Raw genomic sequence first — 13,903 nt, 5'->3', positions numbered from 1 at the left:
GGGATTTAATTTAAAGGGTCAGGGGTGGGTTTTAGGGGGTTTTAATGTGCCGGTTTTTCGATTTTTCGATTTTTCGATTTTTTAACGATTTTTCACGATTTTTCACGATATTTTACCCCCCCAAACGGCAACAATACGATTCCCTCCCCCTCCCAGCCGAAATCGATCGTTAAGACGATCGAGGACACGATTCACATCCCTACAAATCACTGAACTTTCTATCCTTTGTATTGTAATCCCTAACTGTTTCAGCTTGCAGTTGGATTCTGTCTCTCACTCGTGGAGGATACATCCTGCTTTGCTGTTGTATTAGAATTCTGTATTACTTCAGTCTTCTGTAGCAACTGTGCTTTGGTTCAAGATTAGAAACATTCCATCAGTTCTAATCCATCTGCTGTTACTGCTACTGATTTAGAGGAAGGTTAGTGTTCTCCAGTATTCCCTTCCCTTTAGGGGGGAAGTCACTCCAGGCTGCTTGGCCTGCCTGGATAGCACTGGATATTTTTGTATTAGTTTGATACATTTTAAACCTTTTACTACCAGTGTAGTACCAGTGCTGTAGCTGAACTCTGTCATAGTATCCCACATAGACAGGCAGTTTTATCTCTCTTTGTCTGTGTCTGTGTCTGTTAGATACATCAGTGTATCCAAAAAGAGTATAGTAGGTCTGTGCCAGTTACTACCACAGGTACAGCCAGCCTCTTTGTGAATTATTTTATTTTGTTACTGCATTTAAACTACTAGTGCACTCACTTTTACTTCTGTTTTTCCAGTAGTGAGCTCACATACATAGTATAGCCCTATATCATTCTTTGCTTTTTCTGTGTGTGTTATGTGCATCAGTGTGCACTGTAGTTACTAGCAGAGCAAAACACTACTGTAGTGTATTCTCTCTGTGTGTTATTCAACCTTACAAACAGAAAGATCACTGTAGTAGTTTGTCATACTAGTGCCATCAGTGTGATTAACCACCAAATATTTAGAAAAAAAGATTAATTGTCAACACCTTTTATCCAGCATTGCAGCAGAAAAAAAATCCATCATGTCAGGCAAAGGACATGGGAAGCCCACAGTTGTTGATAGGGGATTTATTAGACAGACAGTAGTGAGTCTTCCAACTAAGATAAAGAGGGATATTTTTTTTATCTCAAATGCCAGCAGGAGAGACAGGCATGTCAAGCTGCAAGAAGTTGATTAAGATTTTAGTGCAGCAGAGGCTATAAGATAAGTTTTTGTCATTATCTTCTGGTTCAGAGCTTTATGATTCTCCCTTCAAAGGATTTCCTAAAGCAGAGATGGGAAAGGCATTAGCTAAAGACCCTGTATTAGGAGGGTTAGTCAGGACTGTGCTAACTTCTATTTCACTGACAGAGGAGAGAGAGGCAGGAAGAAATGTTAGTGAGGGAGACCAGGCCACACTGACAGTGCAGGAACAGAGGATGAGTGAATCCTCTACTGTAGTTCAAGAGGCTCCATCTGTGGCCACTCCCACCTCACTGCAAGCAGTGCCATCCATCCCAAAGGATGCAGACAAAGGCAAGGCTTCAAGAAAGATATCTGTGATCTGGAGCCATTTTCAAATGAGGGAGGACCCACGCTTTGTGCGTTGCATCTATTGCACAAAGGATATCATCTGAGGGATGCAACTGGGCCACTTAAGCAATGCTGGAATCGAGCATCACATGAAGAAGCAGCATCTCCTTTATTATGCACCTGGGGATGGTAGTAGTAGTAGTAGTCAGGGGGCCCCTTCTGCAAGACAGAGGACAGTAGTCTTTGAAAAGGGGACCAGTGTTCCTCAAGCTCATTCCAAGACTTCGGCTCTTTCTACCAGTCAGATGGCAGGCTTGCAGCAGAAGATCCAGTTATACCTAAGAAGCGGCAGTCCACAATGGAGGAAATGGGGTGGTGTTCAGTGGCACTGTCACATGGAAAGAGGCAGGCAGCATCCAAAGTGGTGACAAGGGTTATTGGTGAGATGATCAATTTAGACGATCAATCCCTGCAGGTCATTGAGAATGTGGTCTCAGGTGTTTGCTGTAACTTCTAGTGCCAAACTATAAAGTGCCCTCCAGGACAACATTCAGCAGAAAGGTCATCCCCAATTTGAACATTGTTGTAGCTGTGTACAGGTGCTACTGGTGAAGGCACAGGAGAGCAGTGTCCATTTCACAAGTGACATTTGGACATCCACAAAAACCTCACACTCCTTCCTCTCTCTGATGGCACACTGGTGGGGCCTGGATGAGGTAGGGGCAGGAAGGTCCACAGAGGCTAGAGGAAGAGGACACATGTGGGCTTTGCTGCACACTCACCTGGCGGGTAGTTCCCATACCTCTGCCAATATTTTAGCAGCAATTTGAGAAATACTGGAGAGCTGGCAGCTGGATCAGAGAGCCAGAAATCTCAACACAGGTTTATTTATCACTGACAATGGCTCTAATATGGTCAAGGCAGTATCTGACAGTAGATATCAGGGTGTATGATGGTTTGCTCACACCCTGCACCCAGCAGTGAAGGAGGCACTGGGGATGGGGTCCAGAGATCCAGAGCATGCTTACCTGCATTGTTTCCTAGAGAAGTGTAGACATGTCTCACAAGCGTCTCATCATAGATGTGGGTACCTGCTGGAATTCAACCTACATGATGCTGCAGAGACTAATGGAACAGCACAGGCCCCTGCATGATCTGTCTCGTGAAATGGAGGTAGGTGTGCAGGATCCCCTAGGGAATCATGACTGGTCAGTCATGAGACAGCTTGTGAAAATCCTGAATCCCTTTAAGGATGCCACAGAAGAGCTGAGTGTTACAAGCACCACCTTGGGACATGTCATCCCAATAGTAAACAATTTGTTAGAAAGGTTGGCAAGTTTTCAACCAGAAAAAATAATGAGAGATGAGGTGCTGCACTGTTTGGTTTGCTTGGAAAAGCAAGTGAAGAAACATCTGACCAGAAACCCCACATACATGCTTTCTACATTATGTGATCTATATGTGAAAGGGAGACTTGCACTGGAGATGAACAATCTGACACATATGAAGAACATGTTGACAGATGAGATATGTCAGCTAGAAAACTACAGGTTGAGGCAGAGGAGGGATGTAGCACAGGAGGAAACACCCTCACTGGCCAGGTCAGAAAGCAGTGTAAGTCAGAGCAGCACCCATCATCACTTCCTAGCATACCTTCCACAAGAAAATGGAAACAATCCTCACTTCTGTCCCAGGGGATTGCTAAAGCAGCTAGGAAGAAGATTCATGTCCAATACCACCAAAGGAGAAGGCAGCTCAAATCTCTGTGACATGCTATCTCACTGAGACCATAAAGGAGACCATAGTGCTGGCATATTGGTCTCACAAGTCTAAAATCTGGCCAGACCTAGGGAGAGTGGTTCATCACTATCTCTTTTTGTTGCGGGACTGGGTCGTGCCCCGGCCCCTCCACCTACCTTGGGGCCAGCCCGGCCCGCACGGGTCCATCTCCAACCTCCCATGCCTGTTCCGCGGCCTGCCGCGGTGTCCCCACTGCGAGGGAAACACCGCCAACTCCCCGTCGCTGGCCCCACCCCCTAGGCGCGCACACACGCAGGGGCTCCAGTCTTAAAAGGGCCAGCACAGGAAACCAAAGACAGCTCCTAGGATGACGTCAGACGCTGCAGGGTATATTACCCTGCAGCTGGGATGGGATCCTCTCCTTGCAATGAGGTTCCTCAGGTTTCCTGACTTGCTAGTTGCTGTGTTCGCTTGGATTGCTGCTGTCTCGACCCGGCTTGCCTCCTGACCTGTCTCCTGCTTCCACCCCTTGATTTTGGTATTGATGTCTGACTTCTGGCTTCTGACCTGGCTCCGTTTCTGACTCCGTCTTCTGCTTCATCCCTGGCTCTAGCATGGATCTCGGACTCCTGGCTCCTGACCTGACTTTGCTCCTGGACTCCGACTTCGGCCGCTCAGGTATCCGGTATTTGCTGGCCCAGAGGCTTCTCCTAAGTCCCAGTGGATCGGGCTCTCACGGGCTCCTCCTGGGGGAGCTGCAGGCTTCCGAGGGTGAAGACTCTTTACCCACCTGGGTCCAATCATCATCCATCTCTTCAGCCATTACCTGGGTCCTTGGTCACATAGGACTCCACCTAAGTCCAAGAGGTCCGGGTCCCTACGGGCTCCTCCTGGGGTGACCTCGGACTTTCAGTGGTGAAGCCTCCTCTGTGTCTTTTCTGAGCCGCTTCCTGGCTGGGACGCTTGCTGTGGCCTTCCATAGCATACCATCCTCAGTCCCAACCGACCCAATGGTCCACGACCGTAACAGTTTGCAAGGCCATGGACCCGGCGGACCTTGCCGGCCTGAAAGCCATTCCGGGTATTGCCTAGAGGCTGCAACAGCAGCAGACCTGCCTTGACGCTCTGATGGTGACTGTACAGGGGTTAGCCGACCGTGTCGGCGGAGCCACGGCTGCCAGCTCCACTGAACCAGGAACCGGGCCACTTCTGCAGCTACAGCCCCCATCCAGATGCCAGTACCTTCGCGGTATTCAGGGGATGCAAAACTGTGCCGAGGGTTCCTGAACCAGTGCTACATTCGCTTCAACCTGCTTCCGCTTCAGTTTCCGACTGACCGGGTCAAGACAAGTTTCATTATTTCTCTGTTGGACAGGAGATCCCTAGCGTTGGCCTCCAACCTTTTGGAGTGTCAAGATCCTCGCCTGGACAACCTGGTGCACTTCGTCTCTGCCTTTAGGCGGGTCTTTGACGAGGCCTCCCACAAGTCTACTGCTGCTTCAGAGTTACTCCAATTAAGCCAGGGGAACTGGCCTCTGGCAGTATATGCCGTGGATTTCCAGACTCTCGCCGCCGAAATAAACTAGGGGAGCGACAGCCTGCACGGAATTTTTCTGGAGAGCCTCTCCCCAAAGCTGCAAGATGAATTGGCAGCCCGAGACCTCCCTGATGACTTGGACGCTCTGATTGATCTTGCAGGCCGTGTGGACCACCGCATCCAGTGCCAGTTTCGAGAAAAGAGGCCGACTCATAGGCCGGGGCCCTTTGGATCTGCTCCTTCCCGCAGCGGGAGTTCTCTGCCTGTTTCTTCAGGGGCCCAAGATATCGAGCCCATGCAGGTGGGTCGGGGACCCATCTCCCAAGAAGAAAGAAGGAGACGCCGGTCACTGGGCCTATGCCTATTCTGTGGTGGCAAGGGCCATTTCCTTGCCCGTTGTAATGAACGTCCGGGAAACGCTCAGACCTAGGGGCAGTCAGGGAGCTAACCCTAGGTCACACCGCTTCTAACTCCCCGTGCTTTGTGCTGGTAACCTTACTCCTCCCAGAGGGAGAGTTCAAGACGCAAGCCTTGATCGACTATGGACTTCAAGATCTGGTTCAGCAACTGGTTCAGCAACTCCAGATCAGAGTTCAACCCCAACGACCCCCTCTCCGCGTGTCCTCCATTCAGGGGAGAATCCTTCCTGGCGCCATCACCACCCGCACCAAGCCTCTTGTTCTACGCACGGGTGTTCTCCATCAGGAGGAGATCTCCTTCTTCATTTCAGAGAAGTCCGTGCACCCGGTCATCCTGGACATACCTTGGCTTCGGAAGCACTCACCCATAATCACATGGGATTCCCTTCAAGTGGCATCCTGGGGACCTGCATGCTTTGATTCCTGCCTAGCCATGGTTACTCGGCCACCGATTCCTCTCTTGACATCGACTCTGGGTCTGCCACCTCACTATCAGGATTATCTTGATGTGTTCTCCAAAGAGAAGGCTGAGATTCTCCCGGAGCACCGCCCCTTTGACTGCACAATCAACCTGCTCCCAGGTATCACACCGCCACGAGGACAGGTATACCCGTTGTCCCTCCCGGAGACTCAAGCCATGTCGGCATACATCCGGGAGAACCTGGATCGGGGGTTCATCCGACAATCTATGTCACCAACTGGGTCAGGTTTCTTCTTCGTAGCAAAGAAAGATGGGTCCCTCCGACCCTGCATAGATTACCGTGGCTTGAACAGCATTACCTGGTGGGATCTGTATCCTCTGCCCTTGATCCCGGAACTCTTGGACCGACTGCAGGGGGCCAGGGTATTTACCAAGTTAAACCTTCGCGGAGCATATAACTTAGTGAGAATTTGGCCAGGAGACGAGTGGAAGACCGCATTCAATACAAGGGACGGACACTATGAATACCGGGTCATGCCCTTCGATCTCTGCAATGCCCCAGCAGTGTTTCAGAACCTCATGAACGAGGTTCTACGAGAGATGTTACACACCTCAATAATTGTTTATCTAAATGATGTGCTCATTTACTCCAAGGATCTACAGACACACCGCCAGGATGTTCGTCGGGTGTTACAGAAGTTATGTGATAATCGGCTTTACGCAAAGTTCGAGAAATGTTTATTCGAACAGGAATCGTTACCCTTCCTGGGGTATATCGTGTCCTCTATGGGGTTCCATATGGACCCAGAGAAGGTCGCTGCCATCAAAGATTGGCCTCAGCCAGTAGGGGTCAAAGCGCTGCAGAGGTTCCTCGGGTTCGCCAACTTCTACCGGCAGTTTATCCCACATTACTCCCAGATGGTGGCACCCTTGACGGTCCTTACCAAGAAGGGATCCGACGCAAAGTACTGGCCAGTGGCAGCCATACAGGCCTTCCAGAAACTGAAGGAGGCGTTTCTCCAGGACACATGCCTCTGTCACCCCTATCCCCAATGACAGTTCGTCGTGGAAGTAGATGCTTCCGACATTGCTGTCGGGGCGGTTCTAAGTCAATTATCTCCAGGAGGTAAGCTCATGCCCTGCTCCTACTTCTCACGGAAATTCTCGCCGGCAGAAAAGAACTATGGAATAGGGGATAAATAATTACTAGCCATCAAACTGGCATTCGAAGAGTGGCGCCAATGGTTGGAGGGGGCCCAACAGCCGGTGGTTGTATATACAGACCATAAAAACCTGGAGTACTTATGCCATGCTCAGCACCTTAATCCCCGGCAGGCTAGGTGGTCTCTCTTTTTCAGCCACTTTGATTTTCTCCTCCGCTACCGGCCGGCCGATAGCGGTGGAGAAAATTTCTGCTCCGCTACTGGCCGGCCGGTAGCGGATGAGAAATTTCTGCTGTACGGGAGAGAGCGGAGAAATTTCTGCTGCACGGGAGACAGCGTAGGCTTTTAAAATCTGCCCTTATCTGTATTAGCCAGTTAAGTTTCCAAGCTATCCAGATACATATAGGTGGATAACTTTATTTGAGGATATTCATTGTGATGTTTATCCTGCTGAATATCCATGATAACTAATCCATCTAGCTGGATAAGATATCTGTTTTACATGTTTCATAAATATTGACCTCTTAATATGGGCGCTTTAATTTTTGTTAGTTCTAATTTCAAATTTACTAAGAGTTACTTCATTTTCTAGTGAGTGCTATTCAAAAAATGAAACAAAATTGACCATGAAAAAAATGCACATCCTTGGAAAAAGAAGCTGCATGACTGCTATGATTGCCCATGCTATATATTTGTATCTTTTTCCCATGTTTTTCTCACATTTTTAAAAGATAAAAGATGGGAAACCTATATAGAAATAACATTGTGTCTAGAACAATGTCAATTGTTTTTTAATGGCTTAATGGGATAATTGCAAGTCAGAGTGAAAATATAACCTCATGCTTCGACTTTGAGCAGTTTGACACTTGGCTGGTACAGTAATATTTTCAGACCCTGAAGGCAGTACTTTTTCACTTTCTAATTTATAGATGTCAGAGACTAATCAGTTCATGTTAATAGAATCTAAATTTAATACTGAGTATTTGCGTTTGGTTTTAAGCTACAGGTAACTTCTTTGGCTCTAAAACTCTCAGTTGAAGGGCTCTTTGCAAGTACCAGCACTTTCATATACTATTATACAAACTAGGGATGTGCAATTGTTTTTCCCGAATTAGGCAATATCAACAAAATTGCCTAATTTGGAATGGTTCGGGAGTACTGAAAAACAATTTAATGTTTTCCGAAATTTCGGAAAAAATTCATTTTTGAGTTAGTGCGTGCTAACTCCCGATAGTGTGCATTAACTCTGCCAGGTTAGTGTGCACTATCGGGAGTTAGTGTGCACTAACGGGAGTTAGCATGCAGTAACTCCTGATAGTGCGCACTAACCCGAAAATCGTGGCCCCCGAAAAAAAACAAAACAGAACCACGGGAAAAATGAAATTCCCACGGGGGACCACATGGGACCCCGAAATGAAGCCTGACACGAAATTTTACCCGAAACACATCTCTAGTACAAACAAGAAAGGGTAATAAATGGGGCAGAAACATATGTTTAGAATAAGTAATATGAATATATGAATGTGCAAACAAATTTTAAATCATAATGTTTGCCTGCATGCAAACATGTATTTTTTAATTATATATATGGTATAGGATGAAGGATATTAGTGAAATGAAAACCTAATGTAAGTATTCAATCTACAGAAATCAAGAAAAGTGTGTCTTATGTTTGCACTATTCAATGACGTGTCATAATATTGTTTGTCATGTTTTTTGCTTGAGGTCAAACAAATATGTAGGTCTTATTCACACCTTTTTCTATCATTTTTTAGCATGATACACACAACTCAACTGACTGAACATTCTCTGAATCTGATAGGAAAACATCATATAGACTAGAAATGCAGTATGTATTCAAGTAAAATGTCAACAGCAACTGACTGAGTCACAAAGATAGAAAATGCTGCTAAGAAGCCCAAACACTGCTGTATGCCAGTCAAAATATTTCAGATAAATATTCAGTCATAGGAAAGTGAAGAAAATATAGTAAGAACACATACCCAGCCAGGGCAAAGAAAGTTGACAGAAATGGTTTCTAAATAAGGAACTACAAGGACAATGAACAACGAAAAATAATTTTGTCTTAGGGCTTTTTCACCTCTAAAGGAAACAAAATATGTTAATATGTTTGAGGGCTTCTAACATAAATGCTTTGACCTTTATTTTATAGCTTCTAAAGTCTCCAAATCCCTCATAAAGGAAATAATTAGTATTGACAGGGAGGATAATAATGCCCTGGTAGGAGGAGTTTATGGCATGGGACAGCTCTTAACCAACAAAGTCATAGGCATGGGAAATGCTTCAACATGAAATTCTTATCATTACCATAATTATTTCACCAGAAATGTTCAGATAAAAGTGAATGTTTGAAAATCATTGCTCATTAAAAAAGAGTTTTAATGGAAGAAATGCTGGTTTCCTTAACGTCTGTACAGCTTAAGTAAATACCACCAGTTAATTGGTTATGATATATCTGCCCTACCAGCTTATAACCCAATAAAATGAAAAATATTTTGCCATTCCCTGTTACACATATTTGTGTCTGAATATAGTGCCCACAATAATAAAGTATCTTATATACAAATTAGTGTTGTATAAATTACTTCCAGGTATATCCATCTATAGGATAACTTGAAATTTGTTTGTGTCAAATAACTATTGCTTCCGGTAAGTATTGTGCTGACTTCCTCCACTGGCTAAACTTGAAATATTAACCAAGGCGCTAATTTATTAAAAGGAATGAATGATTAATCTGCTTTAAATGGATTTATTAGCAAGTTAATGCAAAAAAATGTTGTCTTAACATGAGAAAACTTTATTAATGAACTGTTTCACATGCAAATTCAAGCAAAGAAGTTCATTAAAATTAAAACACATTACTGCAAATCATGTTAATTCATGGAATTTGTGGTAACCCATTGGCTAATTCTAGCAATTAACACAACCTGAATAGACTAATGCACCTGCCATTCATCTCCTCCCTCCCCCTCCACCACGAATACACCAAAAGAATCATTTATTGCCCTAAGTCCCTCCAGCATTTTTAATGTGCAAAAATGGTAATATGTGGCCAAATCGTAGCCACTGGGAAATAAGACCTCTCTATGGGCCAACCAATCCATCGCTCACTACACCCCATCTGAGATCATGCAAAGGACTTCATTCCTTTATTATCTCTACTCATACCCCAAGACTGAGGGAATACCAGGGTTTGTAGCACTTTGGCTGATTTCAAGGTGCAGTTTCTCCAAATGGGTTTGGTTTGTGCATACCTTGACAGGAATCAACCTTATTTGTAGGCCATGGCATGTCTTCTGAATTTTTATGCTACTTATCTTCCACTATCTCCATTTTTAGGTGCACCCACTGCCACTTCTATGAAGAAATACTGTTTGGCAATACTCCTGAATCCATCTTTCAACCTTTATATCATACATAATCTTTTGTTTTAGAAATACCTCTCTACTGTAAAACACTTGTCTCATTTTTATGCAAATTCTCCTTCTCCCTTATCTCTGAGGTATACAGTAGGGATGTGCAGAGCAAAATTTTATGTTCATATTTTTTATGTCCGAAAGGGGGTCCCACTTGCGGCCAATATGGACATAAAAAAAATCCAATGAGTTGGGTATATGTACATATGTGCAAAAAAAAAATTTAAACCCCCTCACCCTCCTTAATCCCCCCCCAGACTTACCACAACTTCCTGGTGATCGAGCGAGGAGTGAGGACGTCATTTCTGCAATCCTTGGCGAGAAGCATGTGACGTCGGTGGCACGTCGAGTGACGCCGGTGTCACGTGATTCCCGGCAAGTTCGCGCCGGACGGCTCGTTCGGCCCAAAAAGAACTTTTGGCCAGCTTGAGGGGGTCAGGAGGCCCCCCCAAGCTGGCCAAAAGTTCTTTTTGGGCCGAACGAGCCGTCCGGCGCGAACGAGCCGGGAATCACGTGACACCGGCGTCACTCGACGTGCCGCCTACGTCACATGCTTCTCGCCAAGGATTGCAGAAATGGCGTCCTCACTCCTCGCTCCATCACCAGGGAGTTGTGGTAAGTCGGGGGGGGGGGGATTAAGGAGGGTGAGGGGGTTTATATTTTTATTTTGGCTCAACAATCGCGATTTCCCACATATCGAACATATCTATGTTCGATATGTGGGAAATCCGATCGTTTATGTCAAATCAATTTTTTAAGTAAAAAAAAAATATGAGTTGCGTTTTACTAATGCGGTCAATCCGAATGCACACCCCTAGTATACAGATTTAGGGGTCAATGTAGTAAGCCAATCTGAGCCTACCATAGGATTTTACTCAGTTTTTAGCACAGGTTTTTCGGCATGGGTTTTACCACTGCAAAATCCTGTGCTAAGAAACCCACGGTATGCTTAGTTCAGGTGCATGCAAATCTCATGTAAATGAAAGCATTAACTATTACAGAACAATGCAGAGAGCTGCATTAGCAGGGAGACATTTTAGCACTTGTTTTCTAATGTGGGAAATTTAATGACAAGGTCATGGCAGGAGTAAAAGTTAAGTCATATTTCTGATGGACATTATAGTCTATTGTGGTGCTGTGTGCTTCTCTGTAACACACATTGATTACGTGTAGGGTGTTTTTATGGTTTGGTGCATTTTGCTGGTGATCTGAAGTATTAGAGCAGCAGATGCTTTAGAACAAAGAAGAGAGAGGGAAGAGAGAGAAAGAAGATCCTTTATCGCTGAAGAAGAAAGGAGGGGCTGAGAGAAGCAAGCTGTCCTGGCTCAAGCCATTCGAAGGAGGGAACACAGGCAGTGGATATTTCACCAGAACAACAATACTGCTGGGGTTACTGGGGAAAGATGTGATCCAGATGTGTAGGCTGAGCTCCAGGGCAATTATTTCTCTCTATGAAGAAATCAGAGATGATAGTGATCCTCTAACCAATCAAAAAACGTGCCATTCCAGGCTTGGTCAAGCTTCTCAGTACCTTGCATTTTCTTGCCACTGACTCACTAACATAGACACACATCCACTTACAATTACACACACATATGCACGTCGTCAGGCTATTTAATGACATTCATGCATATATGTGCATATGTTATAAAATGGCCACATCCCTGTGCGTTGGTCGACGAAAGCTCACACATGTGTGCCCATGTGCCTGTTTAAAAGTTACTGTCATTATGTAACAACAGATCTGAAAAAAACTGAATAATTTTCAAAAGTGTCAACATTTGAAAGAACAATTTGATAAGTGTTTAATTCAAAGTATTACCAAGATAGTAATTTTTCAAAAATCTATTCCTTTCTTTTTCACTTCATGCATTCCTACCACAGCAGCTTTGATATACTGTACTATACATAAGCAAATTGCTGCTAATATTCACACTTGTGGGTTTTCTGTTCAAATAACCCTGGGCCAAAAGCATTTCTACTTAACCATGTACCTTTCTGCTGTGATGGATTATGGCATATAATAATTCAAAGAAATGATAACTGGTTTGATGGACTTATTGTACTGACAGAAAACTAGTATTATTCTGTTTATTTATCAATTGTCTCCAACCTCTGTCAAAAATATGTGCTGGCTTTTTAAAGGGGTTCTGTGCTTTCAGGTAGGATTTGACCTAAACAAACAAGGAAGCTAGCATTTGTAGCAGCATCATGCATATTGAAGAACAGTGTAATTGATTTTATATCTGTATGTGGTTAAGCTTACCCTCCAGCTTTATTTTTGTTATAATCATGAGTGATGCCTGATTTTCTATGTTCTCTATCCACCAGCAGATCATAGTGCATGGTAGATGACAACATTACTGCACTTGAACTCCAAGGTGAGTTCTCTCTCAAAACCGAAAATTTCCCTCTTCTAGGATTTAGTTACATTTATTTGGTAATGTTTTTCCTAATAGTATATATATATATATATATATATATTTTTTTTTTTTTTAAGATTTGATTTCATAGTAATTTTGTCAGGTGTATGCTGGTAACACAAATTGTTACCCATTATATTTCTTCCAGAGTTCTACAATCAATGAATGTTGCTCTATTGCACAGGTACCTAGCTGAGTGTATCATGATGTTTCACTTTCTTTGTCCAGGTATATATTTCCATTCAGGGGAAATGATGCTACTGTTTCATAGTACCACAATTCTTCAAGAAGTATGCAGATTTATAAGGTATATACTGGCTAATATAATAATAATAATGGGGATTTATTTATTTTATTTATTTAATATGTTTTGCATACCGTGTATTCGGTTTTGCCATCATAACGGTTTACAGGAAAAATAATAGGACAAAATAACATTAGGGTTTTAACATGAAATTTCATAGATAAAAGTTAGGTAACATTGGAGGAGGTAATACTAGGGTTAGTTTTTAAATACGAAAAAGTTCTTGTCAGTCTATTGTAGAATTCATGGTTTTGTTGAGTTTTCAAGGGTTGACAGAGTAGAATCTCTGTTTTCTTGGTGTTGTCTGTTTGGGAGTCTGGTATTGTTAGTGATTAAGTGCATCTGAGAAGGCTCTGGTGAATAGCCAGGTTTTTAACTCTTTTTTGAAGATTTTGGTGAAAAATTGAATTCTTAGATTGTGGGGTAAAGAGTTCCATAGAGATAGGCTGGCGATGGATATAGCTCTCTCTCAGGTTGATGCTAGATGCGTGATTTTTGTGGGAGGAATTTTGAGGAGGCCTTTATACATTGAGTGAAGGTTCTTTTTTGGAGCATGTAATTCATTGTGTTCAGTTAGCCAGTAGTTTTGTTGTCCTGTGATTATTTTGTGAAGGATTGATAAAACTTTGTAGTCTATTCTGTATTTAATTGGGAGCCAGAGTAAGAAGATGAGAGTTGGTGTAATGTGTTCTTAGTTCCTATAAGAATCCTGGCAGCTCTGTTCTGCAGTATTTGGAATGGATGGATTGTGGTAAAAGGGAGGCCAAGGAGTAGAGCATTGCAGTAGTCTAGGTTTGCAAATAGCAGTAGTTGTAGGACTGTTCTAAAATCATTTTGTGTGAGGAAGGGTTTGAGGCGTCTGAGTGTCAGTAACTTGTGATAATCTTCTTTGATTTTATTTGTTATATGGTTTTGAAGGATAATTC

General features: G+C 43.7%; 1 long non-coding RNA gene across 1 annotated transcript; it reads left to right on the top strand.

Annotated features, from left to right (window-relative positions):
* The first annotated feature begins 247 nt into the window (after positions 1-247).
* On the top strand, positions 248-12,980 carry LOC115091535. The gene is made up of 3 exons (XR_003856759.1): positions 248-421; positions 12,582-12,631; positions 12,902-12,980. It is a non-coding gene; the product is annotated as an uncharacterized LOC115091535 (long non-coding RNA).
* Positions 12,981-13,903: the final 923 nt, after the last annotated feature.

The sequence above is a fragment of the Rhinatrema bivittatum genome, chromosome 5 (genome assembly GCF_901001135.1).
Source record: "Rhinatrema bivittatum chromosome 5, aRhiBiv1.1, whole genome shotgun sequence".
NCBI classification, from domain to species: Eukaryota; Metazoa; Chordata; class Amphibia; order Gymnophiona; family Rhinatrematidae; genus Rhinatrema; species Rhinatrema bivittatum.
This window is presented reverse-complemented; position numbering and strand designations above follow the sequence as displayed.